This window comes from Lepisma saccharinum, chromosome 1 (assembly GCF_977018435.1).
Source record: "Lepisma saccharinum chromosome 1, izLepSacc3.1, whole genome shotgun sequence".
NCBI classification, from domain to species: Eukaryota; Metazoa; Arthropoda; class Insecta; order Zygentoma; family Lepismatidae; genus Lepisma; species Lepisma saccharinum.
This window is the reverse complement of record NC_139229.1, coordinates 174,443,611-174,461,838: the sequence shown is the minus strand read 5'-3', so window position 1 is coordinate 174,461,838 and position 18,228 is coordinate 174,443,611.

The following is an 18,228-nucleotide window of genomic DNA, read 5'->3' as shown; positions in this document are numbered from 1 at the left end:
GCCTGCAGCTCTACCGTTCTTTAATGGTTTAATTGCTAGTTTAATCTCATCTAAGTTAGGAGTATTTATGTTTACTTTCTTCAATCCTTCAAGCTCATAATTCTCACCAGTATGAAATGCTTCTAGATTTTGATTTCCTTCTTGATGTTCTCTGTTTAATAATTCTTGGAAATAATGTTTCCATCTTTCCATTTGCTCTTTGTGATGTAAGTAACTTCCCATAAATCTTTAATTGGTTTGTTCTGCTGAATTTTCTTCCTTGCTAATTGTTTTGTTATTTCATATAGTTCTTTAAAGTTATGGTATTTCTGTTTGCAGCCTCTTCTGCTTGATCTGCTAGTTCATGTACCCATTTCCTTTTATTCGGTCGAACACTTCTTTTAATATCTTGATCTTTATTTGTATAAGTTTGCTATTTCTTGTTTTTGTTGTCTTGTCCTGGCATTGTTAAGTCTTTGTTTCAATCCTCTTCTTTCTTCTATTTTCTTCCATGTTCACAGTATAAAAAGTATAAAAAACTTATGTGAGTGAGTATAATAGTCGTAAAACTCCTAGAAGATGATGTTTCGCGAAGCTACGCTTCGCTTCTTCAGGTATTTCTTTTCAGTATATAAAATACTTCCATCATATATGTAAAAATAAATCCAGGATTAGGTACAAAAGGGTATTGGGATATGGAATTTAAAATTACATGAAGTTAAAAGTGCCATGTAGGCTAAAAAATAATTCTAATAGAACGGTGGGTCTTGAATTTGATCTGTTTGTAGTAATTCATATAGGTTTCCGAGTTCTATTGTAAACTGTTGTTTTATTTGTAGTATTTCAAGTTTATCTATATCATATTTCCATGTTTTTTGCTGAATTTTATTACATGCTGCTTTTATTTTGAGTTTTATTTGTCCTATTAGCATGTGATGGTCACTGTAAATATCAGCACTCTGCTTATTTCTTACATCTTTTAGACTTTCTTGCCATCTTCTACTTATTATGATATGATCTATTTGATTTTCTGTTTTGAATCTGGAGAAACCCACATAATCTTATGACAATTCTTATGTGGGAAGATTGTTCCACCAATTATTAAGTCGTGGCTTTCACAAAATTCTGCTAGTAATTTCCAGTTTTCATTCATTTTTCGTAATCCATGTCTTCCCATTACATTTTCCAATCCTGAATTATCGTCGCCTACCTTAGCATTGAGATCTCCATTATTATTTGTATGTCTTTTTTATGTACTTTGCTAAGGGTGTCCTTCATTGCTGTATGAATGTTTTCTTTATCTGCTTCATTTGCTTCTTCTGTGGGAGCATAGCATTGAATAACAGATATGGGTCTTATTTTAGAATCTAATCGAGCCATGATGATTCTATCTGATATTGGTGCCCAACTCAGTAATGATGTCTTGGCTAAAGCCGACAATAAGAATCCAACTCCATTTGTATGTTCTTCCTCATGTTTTCTTTACCTGAGTAGAGAAATGTCATTTTATCATTGGTTACCTCCCCAAATTCTTTCCATCTGGTTTCACTTACTCCCATGATTTCTATGTTTAGTCGTTTAGCTTCTTGGATCAGCTGTGCGAATTTACCTGCTTCCCTCAGTGTACGAACATATCATGTAGCCATGGGCGTATTTAAGGGGGGGGGTTCAACTGGTCCAACACCCCCTTATGGTTCCATAAAATTACCAAGTTACCTGTTTTATCCGCTTGTTCATTAAAATTTCTTCAGACTTATTATATTCTCCTCAATTCGAGACATATAGAACGGCATACGGATGGGAAGAAAATTACGTAATTTCACACACTAGATGGGACTATAGACCAAATGTCTGCAATTTGCTGATAATTTCGGAATTTCTGCGATAAGAAACTGCATTTGGATCGTCAAATCAGTTATATTATTTTTCCTTCAAGTTTTGTTAAAGGAATTTGGTTTTTAAAGATGCAGTGCAAGAAAACCAGGCAAACACCGTAACATTCTCAAGTTGTTTGACACAAGATGAACAGAAAAGCATCAATACTATGTAGCGTGGCTTGTGGAATTGTATTCACATATACGTACAATTTACTTACAATTTTTACTAGTAAAAGATAAATATCTCAGCAAACTCTTCCGTTTATTCACTGTGTAACCTGTGGCGAGTTTGAAACATCTTCAAACCAATTTATTTTCATGCAGTGCAAGATTATGTTGGGCACCTCAAGAGGGGTACTGTGAACATGTCAGTATTCTAAACGAGATATTAAAAAAAAATTGCCGTCCACCCTAATCATGGATGTCCGTAGATTTTTTTGCACGGAGGGACTAGCAAGGTATTTTTCCATGGGGCATATTACCCCGATAATAATGTTGCTCCCTCAAAAAACACCACTTGAATTTGAAATTATCGCATTCCCGCATCCACATTATAATAATTAATGTAAATTACTGTAACTGAAATCAAACTATACGTGTGAAATATAGACTTTTAAATTGGCATTCGTTTTCTAAGGGAGAAGTGTAGCCATCCTTGTCCCCCTTCCCCTGTATTATATTGTCACCTAGAAATTTAGTGAAGAGGAATCTTATTGCCGTTATTAAACGATATTATATTTTCAAGCTGATGAAAGTTCAAAACAACTACCGGGAAAGGGGGTGCAGTAGACGGAAAACAATTCTGGGGGAGAGAGCACACATTTAAGTAAAAGGAAGCAAGGCTAGCCGAATCTAAGAGTAGCAGGACAAAAGGACACTCAACATGATATTAGTTTTTACGTCTTTCTTGCATTATTTCTTCCAGACGGCCAAGAGAACCCGCAGTGGGGCACAGAGGGGTAATTGCCACTCAATTTAAAATTTTATCGAGAGTTTGCCCTCGGCGCCAAACAATCTAAACGAAAAAAAAAAGTAAAGAGAATGCCATGGCATTCATGGCCCCATGATTTGTTTTGTGCCCTATTAAATCATATTTTTTTCAGTTTGCAATAATTTGGATCACAAATTTTTCTTGCTCGCTTCGTTCGCATTTTACTTCTTTTCTGTAGTGCATTGTAAATTACTAGAAAGAGAGAGAGAAATAATAACAATAAGAAGTTCAGACTGTTGCTGTAAACAGTTTTGTCTTCAATGCAGGAACAATCGTTTGGAGGCCGCCCCCCCCCCCCCCCCCGTGGTGGAGTGGTTAGCACATCACACTACGACGCCAGGGGTCCTGGGTTCGAATCCTAGCCTGGGCATGGATGTTTGTCAGTGTCCATTCATCAATTTCATCATATCATCACTCATTCCCATCTTCGCAAATTAGCCAAAAGTGGCACAAAAAGCGAAGTAAAATAAAACAAATCAATGGTTCGAAGGTAAAGGTTCGCACACATTTCAGAGACAATTTTTGCCAATTTTGCTGTCGATTTGCTATAAGGGAGGATGCTCGTACTTCGAAATAGATTTCTGTTTCTTTTTAAGAAGTGTAAAGAATATGATAATGGATATGTACACTTCGCAACATCTTATTTGACCGCCCTGAAAAATTTCAAGTCCGGAATTCGTAAATTTGGCAGCATAGCGCTTCAGAGCCAGCTAAGAGTAGCCAACTTTGCAACATTTCTTCTTCCTGAATGAAAACGCTCGTGATTTTTTTTTTCATTCTTTCACATTCCATAAAGTAAAGATACCCTAAAGCAGTAATAAATTATATGAGTAGACAAAAAAATGTTAAGCAGAAATACGAATGTTGAAAATATTTCACGATTCTTCGTTCTGAATTTGAAAATAGGAAAATGTATGTGCATTGTGAAACACTGAACAGGTTTTCATCCACCTGGAAAGAATTGCGGTCACATTTGAATGCAAGAAGGCAAATTTATGATGATTTTATGCGAAATGTTTAGTAAAGATACCTTGCACAACACCAAACGATTCTGCAAAGTGTGTCTTTTCCTTGGTTCTTGGCGAAAAATGGTGCGAAACTCCGGCACAATGTTGCTTCAACTGAGATTAACGTGTTTTACTGAGCTTTATGTTAGCAATCTCCTGGAGTAGTTGGTTAGATGACAGCATTTTCGTTTTTTTACTGTTTTCGTCAAGATGGAAACATCGTAGGTTCAAATCCCACCCTTTCCTTATTATTTTTTCCTTTTTATTTGCCGAGTACGAAGTGTTCTAATAACGTAATATAATATTATATGATATTACTGTAAATATTTATGCGATGCATGCTCAGTGGCGGCGATTGGGTTTCAAAACTGGTGGGGCAAGGTGGAGGGAGGGCAAGGACAGTTTCTTTCCCTTGGTAGATAAGGTTTAGCATAGTGCGGGGTCATCTGCCCCTCCACACTCCATAATCGTCACCACCGTGCATGCCTCAAGTAATGCTTCTACTAATGTTTTTAATATTTCAGTGATTGGCAGGATTTTAGGAAATACTTTTCCTTTCATTCAGCTGTTATAAGTTAACACATATTAAGAACTTACATGTCAACTTTCTGCATCCGGAAATGCTGGACATAAATCGCATAAATATCAACGGAAATATCCAAGAAACGTAGATAAGCATTCTCGTCCAAAGCCGTTTACTTCCCGAAAAAAGATTTTGCAAAGAAGTAGGTTTGAACCCATGACCTTCCATTCCATAAGCAAACGACACCCCTACACCACACGGTTCACGTTATTTTATGCACTCGGTTCGGATCCCACTTTAAACTGTAAGTCCAGTCCCGATTAGCCTTACTATGCATAAAGTTGACTTAAAACAACAAATCAACCAATTCATCTCCTTTCAGAGTGGACCTTCTATGATACTGTAGACGGCCAGCATCCGAAAATACAGTTCTGCTTCACGTATACCAGAGTGTAATTGCATTTAATATTGTGACTAATTTTACTTTAAAACTAGAGATTAAAGCGATAATAGTGTCCAGGAAAAGAACCTCAAAGTAGATCTTCACACAAAGTATTTTAATCCATTGCCAAACATTTCAGTTAAGAATAATATTATGCTTTTCCATTGACCGTATTTTCGATTCATGGTGAATTTGCTAAAAGGACCATGTCAAGAAATTTTAATATGTAAGTTTTACTAGTAAATGCATTTAAAATGCACGAAACAACAGGGGAGGAGAAAAATAAACCTCAAATATAAGTAAAAATGCAACAAAAACTGTTAAAAATACTGACATTAAACTAAAAGCCAAAAAAGGCTGCAAAATGAAAAAAAAAAAAATGTAAAATAGAAAGTGTTTTCCGGCTCTAACTGAAGGGAAACGGACATGATATCAGGTTTAGCATTGTTTTTAAGGGTCAGAAAAAACATTGATTTTTCATCAACTTCCGGACCCTAATTAGTAATTATGACCATTGAAAAAGTTGGAGGTAGCTTACTTAAATTTTTCTTGCTGAGGGATCGTATCGTCCCATATCTCCACTTCATAATAAAGAAAAACATCAAGTTCATATTTCGAAAATGACTTGGAGTTTTCCACCACGAGAATATGTTTTTCATAGTTTGAAGTTCGTTAGTATTATCTTTCAAAGTTTCCATTGTTTTAATTTCACACATATTTTATATTTCATACGTTCCTCTCTCTTTTCATACAGTCTTTGGAAAAAAGCTGAAGTTTCTTGTCAAACGGGGTCTGGTTCAAATGACTCCTTTTCGCTCTCCTGTTCCTACTTTAAACAAACAACAAAATACTTCGTAACTAAACGATTGCTTGTTCAAAACACGGAATTTTTACACAAGTTACAAAATATGACAAAACGCCAATAGACATGTTTATCATTTTTCCTTTTCAGCGTTTCTCGATTTTATCTGAATTCGTTTCCTCATGAAAATTGCCATGAGGAAATTATAGATATGACATTATGTGTGAATTGGTTTCTTCAAACTGGTAGCAAACTTTAACGTGAGCTACCTGGAGAAGAGGTAGCGTGCTTGATTCTTACGAGGGAGATCGTAGGTTCGATTCTCCACCTAGGCAAGATTTTTTTCAGGAGTATATCGTTGGGTCTAAAGTTTATCCACTGTGCTAAGAACATTGGTCTCTGTATTTCACGAGGTGAAAGGAAATAGTAAGTGGATGATAGGAGAATGTCATATGTCACGTGCAATGCACAGAATCAAGTTACAGAGCTAAGTCTGTAATGGTGGTTTCGAATATTGCAAAGTTAGTGCGGAAAGTTTGTTATATCTGACACTCGTACTTTCTATTGGAAGAAGACAAACATTTTAGATACAAAGCAGTGAGGAATTAACGATCATTATGAGGTTTTGATTTTTTTGTTTGTCACCCACTATATAAATACTTATTAGTAGTTTCTTATCGAATCGGCCTTCGTCGGAATAACAATTTATTTATGTTAATTAGCGATTTACTATTAGTTTTAGACGCATGGTAAGATGGTGGTCAGAGGATTGACAACAGTCATTACGAAGGAACGGACATAAAATTACCAATCTTAGCAATTTGAACTCATTAAACGCTCCCCTTCGTCACAGTACTGCACTACATCACTACTTAACATAACTGTATATCTTATGTTTTTTAGTATATCGAAATCAAATAATCAATATTTTAGGTGTCAGTGAAGAACAAACAATACATAACTTAAATAACATTACATTTTGCATCCTGAATACATATATGTGATTTGTGAATTAATCATGATGTGTGTGTTAACACAACATATGAACAATAACTAAAAAGAAAAGTTTTAACTTTAAATCCTGGAAATCTCCAACTTCTAAGGGGAAATATGCGCAGAAGGGACGTCCCTCAAGTGTGCATCGGATTCATTTTCTAAATATTCTAATATCAACGGTATCTGTTCAGCAAACAAAAAAAGAAAAAAAGAGTGGAGAGGGTGGGATATGAACCCGCGACCTTCCACGCTTGATGAAAAATAAGGATAGCAGCGCCTAATCAACTGGTCTACGTTAACTTAATGACGTAATACCCTTAAAAACATGTTGACGTTTATGAAGACTCCCACCTTCCTGTGTTTCAAGCACATTTTCTCGACAAGTCGTGTAAAATATATGTTTTTGAGAACTGTTCGATATTATGCAAGGTATTGTAAATAAAATGTCGCATAAACTCCTCACAAATTTGCTTTTTTCTGCACAAACTTGATGGAAATTTCCTCCAGGTGGAGAAAAACTCTATTCAGTGTTGCAAACCCCTCAAATTTCAAGTCGAGCAAGCAGAATCGTAATATCCTTCAAGGTTCTTTTTCCAATTTATTATATCTGTTTGATTGTGTATTATAATAGCGGTTTATAGTTTCTAAGTTCATGGAAAGTGTGAAATTGAAAACCTATCACCGCAGCGTTTTTCGTCTAGTGGAAGGACCTACTCAAAGTTGGCTACTCTCACCTGGAGCTGAAGTGCAATGTTGCTAAGTTTACGATTTCGGGACTTAGAATTCTTTCGGGGCGGTCAAATAAGATGTTGCGAAGTGTACATACACACAACTTTTTCGTTCAGCAGGACCCCCCTGCTCCCTAACAAACTTCCCGGATTTTTACTCATGAAATATAGCAACCCTAATCATACCATAAGTTGAACCCCTCCCTTACGTGAACTATATATACGCCCATTCATGTAGCTATTCTCGTTTTCCTCTTCACGCCAAAAGTCGTCAACGATCGATCAATCCGGCTATGCTTCACTATGTTTCTCTAATAATTTAAATTCCGGTGAGTGTGGGTTACCAGCCCTCAGCTCCCTAGTACCCTGATGGGGCTGCCATCTAAGCCTGGGCACCTGCTGGCCTTCATGTTAGTATGTTTTATGGTGTGGTTTATTGATCTTTCTAGGCCTTCCACACCAACCTTCCTCCTTTCGAACCGGACTTAGGACCGGCTATGGCGGAGTTCGTCTGAACTCATCGCCAGTATAATCCTCTGTGGGGCGCGTGTTGTGTTGTCCATATACGTATGTTTATGATTGTCATTTTATCCATCTCATTGTATCACCATTCATCCTCACCTTCGCTATTAGCCAAAAGTGGTAGAAAAGCAAAGTAAAATAAACTAAATCGATCAATCAATCAATAAGGCGAACAACTTTCCTTAATAACAGTTTGCTAATTGAGAACTCGTTTCGATGCTACAAAGCCATGGGAAAATGACATTTTCTATCTTGAATGAAATCCCATGGATAGCTTTGCGGTTGCCGCTGACATTTATTTTTAAATTCTGAAAGCGATAGAATGCGATTGAAACAATATCATGCTAGCAGTGGCGTGCCCAGGATTTTCGAAAGGGAATTGGGATACGTATACTTCCATCGTAGTAGTGCCTGCCTTTGACGGGTTTTTTTTAGGAATACTGGGCCAAAGGGGGTTATGACCCACACCAACCCCCCGCCCTTGCAGTGGCGCAGGAACGTTTTTCATTTGGGGGGGGTACAAAATTCAGCCTCCCATATATATATATATACATATATATACACACACACACACACATACACACACACACACACACATACACACACATAAATATATACCACGCATATACTACTTCAAAGATAGTACCTATAGGTGGCACCGGAAATACTCCATTAACAATTCCGAAAAATATATATCTCTGGACCTTGTTCATGGGCTCATTTTGAATTTAACGAAAAGGAATATCAGGAGTTCGAAATGTGAAAATTGTGAACAAAGATACAGCTATTGATTGTTAATGCAGGGTGAGATTAAATGGGGGTGAGGAAGAGTACCCCTTCTCCTCTATCTTCAGCTATCCGAACCAGGAATAATCGTCTCTCTCGAACTGGATATAGAAACCATATTATTTAATATTACTTATAGAGTCCACATCAGTTCAGTTCATTTTAATTTTAAAGTCCTATAGCTAAGCATAAAGATATCTTTAAACAATTTATGGCAGATTTGTACCACATCCAATGCCTTTTAGAAGCCATGTATTCGGTATTTCCTCAGACATCTTTAGGGTATTGTATTTTTTAAAAAAAATATTGAGTTGAGATGGTTCCCGATCAACTCGTAAGAGGTCTAAGTTTGGAATGTTTGTAAAACATTTGACAAAGCAATGTTATTTGTAACATAATTATTTGTACCTAACGACGTTCTTCAAGCACTGAACATACTATCATTATATATACAAAACCGAAATCCTTCAGATCTTAGAGCAAGCAAGGAAAGCCAAACGCTCGAAAGTTGTTTTATTTCTCTTTTCAATCTTCGGTGGATAATATAAAGAGCCGACCAAGGTTTATTTTCGTATTTAGTAGTATTACATGCATATATATGCATGTTTTAAGGTGACTTGTCAATTCCTCGTTTACGTGAAAAGGTGAACTTTAATGTAAGCAAAAGCATGTGCGCGTCACAGTTAAAGATTTTTGCATCTACAACTTTGGTGACAATGAAGTTCGACCAGAAAGGAATACGTGATTAAATGCACAGAGGCATAGGCGGTGAAATGGGTGACTCGCAGAAGTGACGCATGTGTGTAAGAGGAGGCGTGTGAGCAGGCAAGAATCGTGATCCCAGCATGTTGCACCCAAGGTCACGTAAAGAACGAAAACGGGGAACTATACGTGTGACATTGAACTTCGACCAGGCACCAGACCCATACGGCAAATTCCAGATAGTGGCGCATTCGACGGAAGCATGACGTCACGGACACGATAAGGGAGTCCGCCGTATATAAGCGCGTGCTGTGCACCGAGGAACCGCAGTGCATCATCACCATGGCCAGGGGCAAACCTATTGACAACACCGTGAGGAGAAGAGTGGTGGAGTTGCAACGGGATGGACTCGGTGAACGGGAAATAGGGCGCCAACTGAACTTACCCAAGTCAACCGTCCACTGCATCATCAAACACCACCAAAATACGGGTACTACAGAGCCAGGTAAGGCCCCCGGTCGAAAACGCCTGCTGAGCGTGCGTGACCTACGGATATTTAGGCACTATATCCAGACCAACAATCATGTTTCTGTGGCCGAATTACGACTGTGGACTCGAGAACGCTTTCACATTGAAGTGTCAACCAGAACCATTCGCCGTTACCTACAGCGATGCGGTTACCGAGTGTACAAGGCGAAACGTAAACCCTTCCTTTCCATGTTGAACAAAGGCAATCGACTACGGTGGGCACGAATGTACCGGGGATGGACATTTCGGCAGTGGAACAGGGTTTTGTGGACAGACGAATCCATTTTCAATGTTGTGTACGGGAAAATACGGAAAACAGTAATTTGTCGGAAGGAGGAACAGAATGAAGCAAAATGTTATTCACGTCGGGTACAGAAATCTGCGTCAGTGATGGTATGGGGATGCATGACGGCATCTGGGGTTGGCCCACTACACGTCTGTGAGGGCATTGTGAATGCACACGCCTATACACGCATACTGGAGCGGCATCTTCCCACAGTGCGAAGGCACCTGTTCCACAGGCGGCATCTCATCTTTCAACACAACAATGCCAGGCCTCATACAGCGCGGCTGACAAGAGAATGGTTGACTCGCCATCACGTGCGAACTCTGCCATGGCCACCATCGAGTCCCGACCTCTCGCCCATTGAGAATGTGTGGCGTGTTCTTAAGCGACGTGTGCAACAGAGGGGACCCACGACAGTGGCTGCTCTTATCGCCTGCCTGCAGGAGGAATGGCACCGCATCGATGTGGAATACCTTGAACGACTCGTCCGCAGCATGCCCCGACGCATTGCCACAGTTATTCGCCGACGGGGCGGCGTCACACCATGGTAAACAGGATCCCCTCTAACAGTGGTCGAACTTCAATGTCACGTGTAGATGGACGAAAATGTTTTATTTTGTGTGGACACCATACATTGCTGCGTTGCAGCGGAAATTTATGTTTTCCTTTGTTCCATGTAGCCTGCTGAATAAAATATGTTCAGCATATGCATGTGTTCTCCTTCTTTCACAACGCACTCCTATATTTGTGACTGGTCGAACTTCATTGTCACTAAGGTTGTACAAAGAAAATCCAAAACACATTCCCACCTCGCCGGCCTCCATGGCGTTCTACGACGCCAGAGGTTCCCGGTTCGAAACCCGGCCTGGGCATGGGTGTTATTTGTGAGTGTCCCTTCTTCAATTTCATCATACCATCACTCATCCTCATCTTCGCGATTCAGAAGTGGCTGAAATTTGAAGTAAAATAAACCAAATCACTCAATCAAACATTCCCATCTTGCTCAAAGACCTTGTGAATTCAATCCAAAATCTACCAATATCTATCAGCCGAATGTGAAATCTCATAAACCTAACCTTAACTGATTAGAAAAATAATTTAGAAGTTTTAAACATACTTTTACTTTCCTTATACCCCCAGTGCATTGCTTTCATGTAGAAAAAAATGCAAGAAATTGAATGAAGTCTAGTTTAGATAACACAGTGGCCTTGACAAGCCAACTGGCGAACCATAGGACCTGCAGTGAGTCTCATTTATCCCGTGCATTCATTTGACTAATGTAATTTTCTTCCAGTTTGACTTTAGGGTTTAACTTCAAATGGCGTTGTGTTTGTGTTGCATTCGATATCAAAATTAGATTTTAAGCGATTAATGTCCAATTCTAAGTACTATATCTAATACTTAGGTAAAACTAAGTTATCGTCCTCTGATAAAATCACAAATTGCACCCTGTTCTAATGTCTAGGAAAGGGGAACCTTTCATTTGACCTAGGAATGACATCGAGATGAGACGAGTCTGGAATTGTCACAGCCTCATCTCGTCTCCTGTGTGGTGAGTTTGAGTTTGTTTCAGTTGGTTAAGTCCACTTTATGCACAGTTAGGCTAATCGGTATCCGAACCACTGTGCCACGTGCCTCCACCGAGCTATTGAACGCCTTGATTACAAGGCGACGACGCTACCACTGCGCCATCGGGGAGGCCCTCCGGTGTGCTGAAGTCCTTCTCGTTCTTGTTTGTGCTTTTCTCTTGTTTCGGTGTCCACTCGGAAGTTGATAAAACTTATTCTATGTACTTTATATCCACTTCATGGCCTAATCGGGACTGAATCTGAAGTTTAAAGTGGGATCCAAAGCTCAGTGCATATTATCGATATATCTCGTCCTGACCCACGAAATGTTTAGTATAAGCAACACGTACATTGTGTCACCACTCAAAGATTCACAACGTATATGTCATTAAAGGAAAACATTTTATAATAACGTTTTTCTGCTTTATATCTTTTTCGATGCTGTGAACCGTCGAAATACGGAATTATATTATAAATAGATTAAACTGGGCAGCACAGGCTCGCAATTATTACTAATTCATTAACTTTGCAATTACAGTATACAAAATACACGACATTTTGAAAAAAAGATGTCAATAAATTTAAACGCTTGGTATGTCTAATAAGACACACAGTAATTTAAATTTATTTTTACCAATTTCTTCAAATATGATACCCGAGCTTTGAACGAGATCATCTCGGACATCATGTATCGCCTCGCTTTGATTTTGCAGAGATTTATTTGTCTCGTTTCGAAATTTGAGAGGAAAAAACAGACTTTTCTTGTCTCCGTATCATCTCTATGTTCAAAAATCTCTTAATATATAGGTTTCAGTATAGTTTTCCCTCGTACAAAGTTATGAAGTACAGGAGAACATTGTACCCCCCAATGTCTCGTCTCATTAGTGTAAGTATTTCGTTTCGGAAAATTCCATTTGAAAAATTTAAAAGAAAAGGTCAGTCCATACACTCTTCTGATGAAAATTTATACATTATCTTTGAATAGACGCGACTTTAGAAATGTGTACACCTCTTACGCAAAGGAGCATTCATCTGGAGCGTGATTTTCTGAGAGTAAACTTTATCTGATTCCATCGTTTCACAGAAATTGTACACAACTTTCATCTCCTTAAAGAGGTTTCCAAGAACACAGATCAATGAGCTAACTACATAGTAGCAAAGCACAATGCAGTAGAATAAGTTTACAATGGTTTGAATTTCTGTGGTAGCTAAGTAAGATAAATTAGATAATGATTGTAAGTTATAAAAGATATACCTAAACCTTTTTTATTGAGCGAATTGAAAATATGTTCCTTTAACAGTAGCTCCTTGCGTCTGTCAAATTATCTAAGGGGGGTACAGGGGGTACAACGGGATTTTCGGATTTAGGGGGTACAGTACCCCCCTTCAAAAATTCGAGGGGGTACAATGTACCCCTGTACCCCCCCCCCCCCCGTTCCTGCGCCACTGCCCCCTTGGCCATGCTACTGCATACTAGCAAAGGTTCTGTCAAGGTTGAAGTCACTGATCTTATTCTTTTGCTTCAGATAATGCATTGATCACCGCAATCACATATGTTGCGTATTGTACTGTATTTGGTGGGTTTGCATAAAAATAAAGAATTCATGAGATTGTAAGAGATATTTTCACTCCACATGATGCCTAGTCAACCTGTATCATACTACAAATTTTGTCACTTTCCAACAGAAGTAGATCCAGTACATGTCGGTGGCATCCAATGACGTATTTACCGACAGACTTGCCAAGTACTAAGAATTTAATAATTCAAATATACCTATTTAGCATTTTTTGTATAATCGATGGTTATTTATTGCCTCCGAACGTACTGGAAGGCAAGGAGTAGATTGGGATCCTACTGTTTTGAACGACAGTACTAAAGAAGATTTATTCATACTACTTCTTATAATAATATGTATAAAATATTAGCCAGGAATTTTACTTTTCGTCAACTGGATCTAATATCATTTTTTGTTATTGACTAAATATTTAATTCTCTATCTACTTGACATAACTTTCCTTGGCAGGCAGTTGTTGTTATAAAAAGTTCGGCAATATTAACTACATGTAAGCTGGATAATGAATACCGTACGTGCAGTTTTATCTATTCTTAAACAGTCTTTATACCTATTCATATAATAATAATAATACGATAATAATTCATTTAGATATTAACATTATTTTAATTTAATATAATCATAATTTTAATTTAAACATTATTATTATTATTATTATTGAGTCATTCGGTGCCCCCCAAGAAATATATTTCTAGATACGTGCCTGGTGGCATCTTTTTCACGTGGTTGCTTACATATAGGATATAAAATGCAGTTTTTCGAGGATTCATATCATCGAAATAAGGAAATCTTTTATATACATATATAATAGTGGCCGCGGTGGCTCAGTCGGTAACGCGTCTGACTACCATGCTCAAGGTCCCGGGTTCGATCCCCGGCCGGTTCAAATCCGCGAACTTTTCTAACGGTGGAAGCGGCCCCGGCGCCTACCTACCCAGCGTCGAATAACTTGGGTACCTGGGGGGTGATGCTGATCACATCACCCCCACTCACGACCGGATCAAGAAAGTGTGGGGCGTTACTCCCACACCCCCTATACGCCTTCATGGCGTGGTGCTATGCACAGGGGAACACTTTACCTTTTTTTATATATATATAATAATAATAATAATAATAATCCACTTTATGTTCAGATAGACTACTCAGGACTAGATCAACAGTTTAAAGAGGGATCCGAACCACTATTCAATGGGATCAGATTCGGACACGGACCCTAAAATTTGTTTTTAGGTCCACTTCATGCTCAGATAGGCCAATCGGAACTGGACCTACAGTTTAAAGTAAATTCTAAACGACTGCGCAAAGTGTCCACCGGGGATCGAACCCGAGACCCTTTGATTTTAAGGCGACATCTGGATGCCCAAAAAATGAGGTAAACGCCATTGAAAAAAGTTGTTCGTCTCCATGTTCTCTACGTTCTGTGAAAGTTTTTTCTGCGATGTCAAGGTGGGTTTCATGTGACATCAGGATTCGCACCGCCGCCATGTTTGCGGCGAAGTTGCTTGTCGTCTGCAAGGAAATACTCACCACGTAGCGTTCGTTACACCTGCGCCAAATGTACGTTTGTTAGTACTGTGTAAAATGCCGGTAACATTGCATCAAATTAATGACAATGTCGTGTCATCTGGGAATAGCGGTAATTTTTCATATGTTCAAACTGTTTGCGCAATCGACAGAAAAAGACATGGAGAAAAAGCGAAGTTTTGTGGTGTAGATCCATATGAACTGGACAATAACGAAATGAAAAGGGGCCTAAATCCTTGCCCAACTGTAGCTCACGTGCGTTTATTTACTTGACCCAGCTACCTGGAATCAATTTGTTTTCGTATTTATTACTGGTTAGGATTCTGCTTGAAACATTTACATCCAGTAAATATTAACTGTAAATTCTAAGGTTCCGCCATTGTCGTCTGTTTGCTTTTAAGGTTTTTGAAGCGCTGTAATGTAAAATGTTGAGGTGCTCGAAAACAGTAATTTTACTCCTTGCTTTAACAATTTCGGATATATCGGCCTCCGTGGCAGAGTGGTTAACAGAGCGCGCTACGATGCCAGGGGTCCCGGGTTCGAATCCCAGCATGAACATGGGTGTTGTTTGTTTGTTTCGCTTCATCAGTTTCAACATATCATCAGTCAGCCTCGTCTTCACGATTAGCCAAAACTGGCATAAAAGCCAAGTAAAATATACCAAACCAATCAATCGGTTTGGGATACTTTGATAGCAGTGCTCTTTTTTCTGACAGTACGCAAAGCCTACAAACGGCACCTTTTCTCATGGATCGAATAACAATTAATAACAGTTCGTGTTAACGAACGAAATATAATACATAACCAAGTACAAACGTACAATTATCAAGATGAATTAAACTTTGAAGATTATCATTTTTATCGTCAAACTTGTCGAAAGTATCAGCACCTTTCTACCAAAAAAACAAGGAAGCACTATTGCAAGCATGATTAAGCACACCTGTTCGATCCATTTGTACTAAAAGTCACAGACAAAGGTGGCATATGAACTTGCCTAAGATGAAATGTTCAGTGCATACTCTGTAATGTTCGCTTTGTTCATTAATGTTGGCACGATTTACTTTCGCCAACCAGACGTCGCGGTATCTTCTGATCGAGTCCCGTGCCCTGAAGCCCACCTTTTATTCTTTCTCGGAAAATTCGAGGATAAACGTGAGTTTCTGTTAAACAACCGAAAACTACACAGTACCATCGGAAACAAGGTTGAAATCTCCGCCCGCCCGATTGAATTCCGTATGTTTACAAGGACTGGCCTCAATCATGGCTGCTCGATCCCACAATGCAACAGTTTGTGACGTGGGTGAAACACACATATACTCTCCCTGTTTCCATGTGCGTTCATGCACACACACACATGCTTACAAATTCTGGATCCGCCTATGGGTACAACTATAGAAAAGTAAAGTTGAAATAAACAACCTGTCTATATCCGATAAAATGGATCAGCGCAGAGGCACTACTTCAAGTATGATATCTTTCTTATAAGACATAAATGTGTTTGAAAATTTCTCAGGAGAAACAAATGCAGAAAACGAGAGGAAAATAAACTGAGTGAAATAAAATGTTGATTTTTTTTTGCTGCTGCCCACGACGAGCTAACAATAGTCATTACAGGATATTACTTACTATTGTATATTTAAGCTGTGTTCTGTTGATCGCGGCACCCTAGCGGTCATACGTTCTGACCCCCCCCCCTCCAGTTTTGGAACCCAATCGCCGCCTCTGTGTGTGTGTTTTGTGTGTGTGCGTCGGCGCTTTATTTTTCTTTCTGTCTGTGTTGCGTTGATATATTTCTTCGTTTTCCTTCTTGTCTTGCTTCTTTATTTCTCTATCAATGTCTCTCGCATTTGTATTCCTCTTCTCTTCGCGTGTATGGGGAGTTCTTGAATTCTCTTCCTTTCTCTCCTTTTCTATCGCTTCTTTCCTGTCTCTCCTTTTCTCTCTCACTGAATAGGTTACCTGAAGAGGGAACTTGACCTTCCTGGAATAAGAACTAGCTTTTTTTTTAGTCTATTTTTCTTCCAGTTATATATATATATATATATATATATATATATATATATATATATATATATATATATATATATATATATATATATATATTTAGATAACGCAAAGTAACAAGCTGGTATATAATTATAGATTAAAGCACACGAAGCAGCCTTAATAATCGACTAAAGCCCCTATCACACGGAACTGGATTTCAAGTTGGAATGCCCTAGTTGGCGATGAACTGACTTTCTGGGTAGAAATCATGGCCGCCTGGCTGACTGCTTGACTGGTTTTGAGGAATAGGACATGTTCTAATTGCTACTAACTTCTTCGACTAGATTCTGTGGAACAGCCAATCAGAGCAAAGTTTGGCCATGTGAAGATATTCTGAGAGTTTGTAGCCTTTTTTTGTCTGTGGCTTCCGAGTGCATACAACACGAAAGGCATGTTTACAATTGATAAAGCTAAAATATTCTTCCATACGTGTATAGTAAACGTTGTAAAGTACGTATTTTATCAGCGCCGTTCTTCTCTACCTAAAACCATTTAATGCGATGCGATATTCCTCTCGGTTGGATAGTTATCGTATTTTAAAAGTGTGAAGTGATACGTTGTTTACATCTCGCGCGGCCGCCATTATGGGAACGAAAGACTATCGACAAGTACGGTATAACAAGTACCGTGTGAGGCGAAAACTAGCTAATGGGTAGCCAGTCCAGCGTCAACTAGAGCATTCCAAATAGAAATCCAATTCCGTGTGATAGGGGCTTAACATAACTCAGTTTCACTTCAAAAGTGAAGAACGTTTCCTGACTTAGTTTCCTTTCATTATGTGCGAAATATAAACACGTAAATGAAAACGCCATTGCTCCGCGGTTAGGAGATGCCGCAATGCTTTTCGTAAATCGGTTTCCATTCTTGACGATTGTTATTTTCTTTCTCTTGTGTTCGTTAAAATTACGTTGACCGTAATTTTAACTCTGCCCTTGGGCAGAGAAGTTTTCCTTTAACTGATGAAAGCGTATTTCGCATTACTTTTATTTTACAAAATACAGGAAATTCATATGCCAAATATTTTAACACTAATAAAAAGTGCACACAAAATATTTGAAATAATTGCATTATAGGAATTTAAGCCATGAACAAGAATGCTCCAGTACAGCACAACTTTGATTGGGGGTGGGGGCACCCTCATGAAACGTCGCTCCACCTTGAAAAATTCCTAGGGCCTGTTCTGGCCATGACCACCGAATCAGAGCCCACCTAAAATTATTTTATCCCCCCTTGAGCCCACCCTAAGAAACATTTCTGGCGACGCCACTGGCTGCCTAGTTTATTTATTGCTCTTCTGTACTTTCTCTGCTTCTCTTTCCCTCTTTCCTCTATGTCTCGCATCATTTA